The sequence below is a fragment of the Sinohyriopsis cumingii genome, chromosome 15 (assembly GCF_028554795.1).
Source record: "Sinohyriopsis cumingii isolate HCF-2022 chromosome 15, ASM2855479v2, whole genome shotgun sequence".
Taxonomy (NCBI): Eukaryota; Metazoa; Mollusca; class Bivalvia; order Unionida; family Unionidae; genus Sinohyriopsis; species Sinohyriopsis cumingii.
The window spans coordinates 51,566,655-51,576,757 of record NC_142975.1 but is presented as its reverse complement, the minus strand read 5'-3'; the positions used below and the strand labels follow the sequence as shown (position 1 = coordinate 51,576,757).

General features: G+C 36.7%; 1 non-coding gene across 1 annotated transcript; it reads left to right on the top strand.

Moving 5' to 3' along the window:
* Positions 1-7,622: 7,622 nt before the first annotated feature.
* Trnaa-agc (transfer RNA alanine (anticodon AGC)) lies at positions 7,623-7,695 on the top strand. Its single transcript has one exon. It is a non-coding gene; the product is annotated as a tRNA-Ala (tRNA).
* The last annotated feature ends 2,408 nt before the right edge of the window (positions 7,696-10,103 follow it).

Sequence of the window (10,103 nt, the reverse complement as noted above, 5' to 3'; positions counted from 1 at the left end):
CATATTTCTTGTTGTTACTTTCGTGTTTACCTCAAGAAATATTTGTCACTTCTCTGACAAATATTTCTTCGATACAATGTAGCTCTGTGTCATTATTTATGTTTTGTTAAATATTGCCCTTTTAACATGAATGACCCAGTTTTTTATTATTGTAATTATTATAATAATATGTATTGTATTAGTCTATGCGGTTGTGACATAACATAAAAGTATGAGTGGCACGGTGGCATCTATAAGTTTTATTTTCAAAATACTGTCAAGTCTTGGTAATATCAGTGCAGGATTAAACCCTGTGGAGGCCCTTAGGCAGTCGAAATCTTGGGGGCCCCCTCGCAAGTTATCTCCTAATAGGTGTTATCAGTATTATTTTGATTCGTTGTCGCGGGGCCTCTAGGCCGGTGCCTACTCCGCCTATTTGGTAATCAGGCACTGGCATGTATATTAAATTTTCATTTTCATTTTCCATGTCACTTAAACATTTGTATATAAAACACAAAATGAAATAAATAACTCCACTCTCATTCCTTATTACTACCACATTTTCTCTTGGTCTATAATGTTGTCAATAGAGAGGTAATTAAGCCATGTGGGCATTGTAGAAATAGTGAAAGCAAGTCTAAATGCTTGCAAAATGATTAAAATCAGATTTCTACTGTCCTCAGTGACGATCTGACAGATACCCTTTAGGGGTCGTGTTCTGTTGACCATTGAATTAGCCAGTGGAAATGCAGCTTTCGGAAATTCAAAGTGCATACAGTATTTCGGGCACACATTGATGCTCTTCAGTCATATCGATCATACTCCCAAACGCAAAGATACAACACTTAATCTGATTAGCTAAAATTTGCAATTATCTTAATAACATGGGTCACCAGAGCGTGACGCCTTAGCAGTAGCTGTCATATGGTCATGTAGGCCAATGGAGATCTGGTTTTAATCCAATTGTAATGCTTTATGCTTGGATGATTTTTGCAATTTGCAATGTCAACACTGACTAGTCGAAACCCTGACTGACTTGTGGTGTAGGCAAAGAGTGGAAGAACATTTCATAAACAAGCATATGACCTACATTAAAAGAACCTTCTAAACCAGCAATTATTATGAGATCCACCTTAAGAAAAGCATTTTCGTTTACCCAAGAATATGTTTCTAGGGCCATCTCTGTTGAATGACGCACTAGGATCCTAGTTCATACACTTGCAGCACACGGAACTTGAGAAGACTTGCTTACATAATTAACTCCACCTTGCCCAATGCAAAATTTTAGTATTCCTCTGGTTTAGTTCATTTGCATCTGTGTTATATATATATATATATATATATATATATATATATATATATATATATATATATATATATATATATATATATATATATATATATTTCACACACTCGGCAGCCCATACAAATCGACACTTTTCCACCAATTATGATCTGTTTGCTTTAGTTGGACTTTACTTGCTCAGATGTTTGTTTCCAGAATGGATTCAAATTCTGGCACAAGCAAATAAACATGTTTTCAAATTATGTCGACCTATATTTCAGTTCACGGGAAAAAGATGGACTAAAACCACACCACCATTGCAACCACATTACAACATGACTCAACACTAAGAAGCTGTTAGGAGTTACAAGGCCCGCTAACATTTAAAACGAAACAAAATGTACTGTTTTCCCATTACAATAGTTATCTTCCCTTTGGCATTCTCGGCTTCAGGCTCATTCCGGCCAACTGAAATATAGGTCAACGGAACTTGAAAACGTGTCCGTTTGTCTGTGTCAAAATTTAAATCCATTAGGGAAAACAAACATCTGAATAAGCAAATTCTGATTAAAGTAATTAGACTGTAACTTGTGGAAAAGGGTCAATAAAGTCTGCCGAGTGTGAGATATTCCTGAAAATGTGGCCTCACATTTCCGTCAGTCGACCTGGGAATATGCTACACAATATGGCATTTCAAACTTAACAAGTTCTGGTGTTTTTCATAATCGATCACTACTATTTGTACATTATGGGATTGTGGGCTATATGCACGTTTTACTTACCTCCACACTTAAAGAACGTAACAACGTGCAAAATAATACACATTCGAAATTAAAGATTTGACAATGGATGTACTCCAGTAAATACTGACAATTTTATGTTATGCAAACACACACATTAAAACATTTTGTTTACAAATAATTAAACTTTGTTGAGAAAAAAAAAATCAAGAGATATATTAGAATGACATTGGCAAGTAATATAAGCAAATGAAGGAAAGGAGTCAATGTTAGGAACTGTTTTGACAATCGTAACATACAGACATGACCTCCAAGTTGGTCTGCAAGGGATGATATCTGATATTTGATAATAAATCGCCAGATAGCAGAGTCGGTTATTCAGTGGTTATGGCGCAAAGAAGAGCATTAAGCAGCAAGATGTTAACCCGAAGAAAGCTGGGTAGACATTTTATATTGCAGGACTAACTCTGACCCTACACCCCTACATAAATATCCAAGGATCTAAACGGGGTGGAAAGGGTCAGAGGCAGCTATGAGTATTGGCCAATGTACATCAGATTGAGTTACAGAGGAAAGGTAGACCAATAGGCAGATCTTCGCCTTTTTTCCGTCTCACCTCTGTCCGCTTCCAGAAATGTCAGGGAAATGAGTGAAGATCTACTTGTTGGCCTGAGAGTCAAGGCAGAATGTAAGAAACGGGTAACTACAATTACTGCCACGTTGTTCTTACAGCATTTGTATACCAGGACACTCATCTGGATAGATGATGTTCGTGTGCGTCCTTGGTTTTTCATTTCTTTCTTTCTTTGTTTTATTTTCTTTTGTCTTCCTTTGTCTCTCGTTAAACTCTAAATATTTTAAATAAAGTTCACAACCTTGACTTCAAGATAACTCCCCCGCTTGCAGGGCCGTAGAGAGGTAAGAAACACCCGGGCCTATTCTAGTTGTTCAAACAAATTTTTTCTTTTATAAAAAAATTTATCCCCGGTTGCCCTTCCCACCCCCACCCCAATCGGTCCTGCCCGCTTGATGTTTCTGGGTTTTTCATCCCTTCCCGTACCCCAAAGTGCAACAGGTAAATAAACCAGAAAGTGTTTAATAAACATGATGGGGTGTTAGGACCCAATAGCAAGCATTCCAAGTTTATTGAGACAGTCATCACTGACGGCCTCAGCAGTTTGGGTTTCGTTTTCTTGCCCTTTATTCTTCGGATCTTTCTGTTAACTTTTAATGGCCTGTCATTTTCTGTAAAATTCAGGGGATAGACCAAGTTGCAGTCGTATCTGTGTCGTCTCAGATACCATTCAGAACTCCCCTTCACACGCGGTAGTACTTAAGTGCTAAAATAAATGTCATGTCCATTTACACTGAAATGCACTAAAATATACACATTAAATATATATTTGGAATTATATTTATATACGTAAACTAGTTTTTAATCGTTAATTGATAAAATATGAACTCGTTAAGCGTCCACTTTCTCTGTTAACTCTTGAGAATCCAGGTTATTTTACATCCACTCTAGTAATAAATACGAGCACGTGACATGGATTGTATATGCTTTATGTCCGTAAATAGTATACTTAAGACACGACTGAAATGGAAGCATACAATCTTTTCAGAAACCTTTATTTCTATTTCCTTTGGAGGGTTGGGGGTTGAAAAGCATAAAATGTAAGAAAAAATATAACAGATAGTTTAATTAGTTCATAATAATAATTGAAATTCATTTTAGTCGATTACTATTGACATCTTACTCACGTTTTTACTGAGTTTTCTTTCTTTTGATCGTGATGTTATAACATCATTAAAATATTATAAATACAAACACAAAAACAATAAACATAGGAATGAAGCACGTGGTCTTTTAGTTCTGAGCACATGTCTAAGAAAATAAATTGACCTCACAATACTTTGGACATCTGTTCATTATCCACTAAGTAACTCTTCTAAATAGTTAATTGGGATAAGATATAGTTGACTTGATTAGTACCTGAACTTTCCTAGAATGGTCTTGTAATGATTATTAAAATATTCTCAGTGAAACACTAATTTACACTTGTTACTCTTTATACTAAATGGTGGAAGTTGTGATGCTTTTGTTATAATTAGCGAAAACTATATTTTAGTGAAATTCTAACTTCTAGTTTGTAACTTATTAGACTGAATGGTAGAAATTTTACGTTACTTTTTTATAAATCTTGGGCCGAGTATGTAATGAGCCGAGTACTTTATGGGCCGATTTAGGTAGGCTGAGTTAGTTATGGCCCTAGAACGTTTATGTGCCGAATCTGCATTGGTCCGAATAGTCAAGGAATCTTTTAAAAGACTTGGTTAAGAATTAGAGCTTATTTCTTTGATGTAGCCAGACATTCAACGTCGGTGGACTATCTGTTTTATTAAACACGTTAATATTATTAATCCTTTATCGTTTCTGCGTTGATTAAATACAAGCCGTTCTATAGAATGGGGGGGGGGGGGGGCGTCAAGCGTCCGTACGTAGGTGGTGTGTGTGTGTGTGTGTGTGTGTAAAAATAAGTACGCATGTGCATTGCCGTCTTCTGGGCAGTTGCCCAGGGCCTCACGCTTCTAGCCTTTTGTTCCTGTGGGTGGGTAGGGCCGGTAGGGGGCCCCAGTGCATTGCTTTGCCCAGAGCCTACAATGTTGTTAAGACGGCCCTGCGCATGTGTACAGGGAGGAGGAGGCGTCGAGCTTTGCCAGATATTTGCGTACGTACTAAATGGATGGTCACTTACAATATAAAGTTTTACACACTTTGATTTGTGCTCAGCTTGTGTTTATGTATGTCTCCAAAATTCTCCATGTTGTATATGATGTGTTAGCCATGCTGGAGGGACCTAAAATTGCCTTAAAGGAGACCAGAAACCAATGGAAATAAAGAATAATAACAAAAGCACTCTGGAAGAAAACCTGATTCTGAAGTATCATCTGCGACCGTAATGCCAATATTTAAATATTGGCATGTCTTCTAGGAACTGAACTTCCGTGACCTCGTATGCAAAATTTCCGCGCCTATTCGGTTACTTTCGTGTGTGACGTCATAGTAGCGACTCCAGCATCCCAACTGGCAGTTGCCAGAGTAAAAGACAATTCCGTTTTGCGTTACTTACGGGTGTAATAGCACATTAAGAAAAGCCTGTGGACAACATTTTCTTTTTCTTTTCGAAAGATAAATGCATACAGAAAGTATGGATACATTATTACAAGCGAGTCGATTTCAAAGCAACACCATACAGCACACTATGATCATTGCATTTCTAAAGGAATGTTACGAGAAAGATCCTGAAAAAAATGATAGCCCGACTCCCGTGGCCCCTCTAATTTTAGTTCGGGCCCAACCTGTATTGAAAGTACGGTCCCCGTCTGGTTTGTCGGAAAAAAATTGTTTGCCTGAGGAAATTTAAGCTGATGAAAAGAGTAAATGTATTTTCAAGATGTTGACATACATAACTTAACACGGCACAATCGAAATCAAATCACCTCTGTCCTAGGTGAAATTGAGATCTTATTTTAATGAAATAAAAGCTTTGCTAAAAATAAGATTCTAAACCACTGACACGGTCATGTTTCGAGAAAACACAATTTTCAGTAATCTTAAATAAAAATAAAAAATAAAAATCAGTCTATGCCTATTACACGTAGTATGTATAAACGGTAATCTGTAATGATTGGAACTGATATAAAACTATCCCTTAGGATGTTTAAATAGCAGAGAATTAAAAGAAAAGAGGTCAGTTATAAAATCAAAGTTTCAATTTAACTGGTTGACAATAAAAATTGGGGGAAGGTTACAATTGACCCAATCTCTTGCCCCAATGTGCGAGCACCCACCGGGCGCGACATTTCCCCTGTGATACGCCTTATTATCCCCCAGGACAAGACCCTTTTTTCATATTCTGGTCAACTGTGGTTAAACTGCTTAATAGCTAAAGGTTAGACTTGAGTACACAAGCATAAGGCCAGTGTGACTAATTAACAGTTAATCCTTATCAATTCATTTATCTTGTGAAAAGGACTGCCCTTCGGACATATTTCAAAGAAACCATGTTCTACAATATGTATAGGTAAACATCAGCATTGATTGGAAAATAAACGATGCCCTATTTTATTGTAACTTATGATGCCTAGGACTTCGTTTTAACAGTTAAATCCCACCTTAATTCCTTAGGTTTAAGTCTTAAGGCGTGTAACACTGTTTACTGAATACAATATTTATTCTAAATTAGTTCTTTGATGGCACATATACTGCGTGGCATGTTTTCTTTTATTTCTTCTTTTAATTTAATCATGGTAATTAAACTTTACATATACGGTAGAGGAATGTCGGGCGTTAACTGGCAGAGTTTGATTTTGTTTGCAGAGAAAAATAGGCAACATCCACAGTGATCATTCATGGGATTTAAGCTAATTGGCGACAATTTTACTTTTTTAATGTTTTTATTACTACAGTTCTGTTGTAGTGTTTTAAAAAATATGAAATTTACGTGAATAATGTTTAATCTTAACATTCTATTTACTGGAGAAAACACCTCGTGTAATATTTATTATTTCGTCACGACAATATTCACAAGTGATAAAATAGAATATGGCATCTGTGGATTGTATAATTTTTATCTATTTATGAATGGTTTTTTTTTTTTTCTTTCTTCTTCTGAGAAATGAAAATTGGCAGACATAATGTAATAATAGGGAGTTCTCTGCGAAAACTCGGGAGATAGTACGAGATTGGAAGGTAGGTGTGGAAATACCCCCCAGATCGGGAGGTTTTTCTCCCGGCTTGAACTGTCCGGGCTTGTGTAATTAATATGTCATTTACATCCTTCTTAAATGAATGTATTGCATTGTGGTACATTTTTAATTTTTACATTGGGCACCATCACATAATCCTTATCACATTTGTGCACAGCACACGATGTATAAGTATTTATTTAAAAATTACATTGCATTTTTTAAATTCCAAAATATGAAATATGAGCACCTTCTTACTGTTGTACTTTTCTGCTGTCAGGTCTTAAACACGTTGTTAACACACAGTTCAACAGATATAGTTATGAGCATAACTCGGAAGCATATTCAACTTTTGAATGAGCAACCCAAATCTGGTCTCCTCTTGTCTCGCTCGCCATGTATATGTTTGTATTTGAGGACTGTCTAGTATTGCGTCACGGGACCACGTGATCTGTCGTCTCATGAAAGCTCGGAAAAACTCGACAATTTACGGAATCGTGGTATCTTCCGCGCCCTACCCGCCTACGATATTTAATTTATAAACATCACAGTCCAATTAAAATTTGTAGAGAATTACATACATAAAAGTAATTTTTTTGTTTCTAGTCTCTTGCGTTATGTAGTGGTATCTCCGTTAGACTCCTTTGTTGTTGTTTCTGTATGTTAAAACAACAAGAATTGCTTCCCTTGACAAAGCAGTTCTTAGCAAAAGGACGCCATTATTGAGACAACCTAACCAAGATAAAAGAGCATCAAATTAGCTTGAATTTTATGTTACCTGAAGGGGGGGGGGGGGAATCAAGTCACCTTATGATATGGTTCCTGGGTAAATTCCATATGAAGGTGTAAATGACTATTATCATCATTCTGGGGAATTAGCTCACATGGTAGAGCGCTCGCTTAGCATGCGAGAGGTACGGGGATCGATACCCCGATTCTCCAAAAGTTTTGTTACTTTTTTTTTTTTTTTTATTCACTCTTTTTAAACTCAATTCACAACCTCCAAACCAACATGGAAAGCATATGTTCCGATGATAATTTTTGGGGAGGGGGTGGTTTGGGAGATTACGTTAGTAAAGGGGGCTCCTGTTCCCAGGAAAAGATTTACAATTACGTTCCTTTAACATTTGGACTTTAATAAATACGACATTTATCTTTTGGACGAGCGGCATATGATACTTTTTCCTTTTCTATACAATTTCATCACTACAAAATGTCACATTGGTTTTACTAAAATAGTGGGACCCCGGGTGACCAAGTGGTTTAACGCGCTCGCCATTGCCGATCATTGCCACTTCACCTCAGTCCGCGTGGGTTCGAGTCTCGAGCTCGACTAATGTGGGCATATGAGAAAGTATGTCAGTAGCTTCCCATGGGTCGGTGGTTCTTTCCACGATTTTCATGGGTTATTCCTGCAGGTTCCAGTAGTTATACAGGGCCACATGTTCAGCCTGTCGTGTGCTGAGATATGACATTAATCTCAAAATAACCTCAACCAAACATGTCGTTCAGTAGTCTCCACCTAAAGGTTTATACACCTCAAAACTAACATCTTTTCCCTTTATGTGATGTCACATATTAACTTTCTGGTTGCATTTATAGACAACACCGACGAGTGTTTAACCATGACCATACTGTCCAGCCCATTTAATCCATTCCGTTGAAATTTAACAAATATCCAGGGTCGACAAGAGGGGTGGGGGCAACCGGGCCGAACAACACTTTTAATTTTAGAAAAGAAACATTTTGTTTGAACAAGAACTAGGAGAGTCCCATCTTACCCCAGGGCCCATGATCGCTCTCTAATGCTCTGTATATAGCCGTGCTCATTAATATATATATATATATATATATATATATATATATATATATATATATATATATATATATATATATATATATATATATATATATATATATATATATATATAATGAGAAGATGAAGAGTACTGCGTATTATTATACTTGAGCAAATGAGTATTATATGCTTTCAAAACAATATTGTTTTTGCAGTACCAGTTTTTCAAAGTTTTCATACTGTGTCAATTTATGACGTATATATTTCCCTAAATTAACTTACATACGATTTATATGTCGTTTACATCACCATGCTTGGTGGCTTCTTTGAGGTTACTTAATGTAATTCAGTTTTTATTTATATACAGGCTCATAAAGGTTCTAAACATGTTTCAGTTGGTATGCATTTATATTATTATTAAAGAGTCAGTCTACCGTAGATTATAAATAGTTACAGAAATTATTCTTGAATACACAAATACTGTACTCTGGGATACATCAGAACGAGAAAGAAAATAAGTCCTACTTACTATTATTTTTTTTGTATTTTTTTTTTGTATGCAACATTGTGTAAATTAATGTTCTGTGCCATTTGTACCAATTACATGCTTTCCAAATTGTATCTGGTGTTTTAGAATTTATACTGTGACAATCCATCCGATTGTTGTAACATGATTATTTTCTTTCTTAAAGGTCAGTAAAAGCAAGGATAATTTGCAAAGATCCATTGCGAATCTGGTTTTTACACCCCAGTTTTCTGTTTGAATGTGACCACTCCTTTTCAGTCCAGAGGTCCCAGAGCTGAATGAACACGACAGTAGTGAAGTGGGACGATTCAGCGTCAGTGGGACTTACCAATAAAAACCACCCTGGGACTGTTTAGCGTCAGTGGGAAATTTAACATTACGGAAATCCCTGGGACGATATAGTGTCAAGGGGAATTTAACATGGGAATATGGGACTGTTTAGCGTCAAGGGAAATTGAACAGGGTGGGACTGTATAGCGTCAAGAGGAATTGAACATGGGAATAGATCGTGGGACTGTTTAGCGTCAAGGGAAATTGAACAGGGTGGGTCTGTATAGTGTCAAGAGAAATTGAACAGGGGAGAGGGATATACAACACACACACACACACACACACACACACACACGACAATAGGCATTTGCTTAAAAAAGGTAGGCATGAAAGTGAATCTCTTTTCGAGGCATGGGAGTGGCCCTGAAAAGGGCCTTTGGTTTCATCATCATCTTCTTCTTTTATTTCCTCCACTTCTTCCACCAAGTTCTCACTTTTTCCATCATTCCTTTCTTCTTCTTCTTCTTCTTCTCTTTCTCTGGCATCCAGTCTGGATGACCTATCTCTCTGAATTTCTCCTGTATCATGATCCAATTGTTGTTGAGGTTTTCAAAGGCCTCTTTTTTCTTTAAGTTTTCCTTATCCTTTCGTTCTTTATTCCACTTGTCTTTGATCTTCATGACTTCTTCCTCCATCACTTTTCTCATAAGTTCTTCCGATTTGCTAAGCTGGTCCAGGCCTTTTTTGACAAAGGAC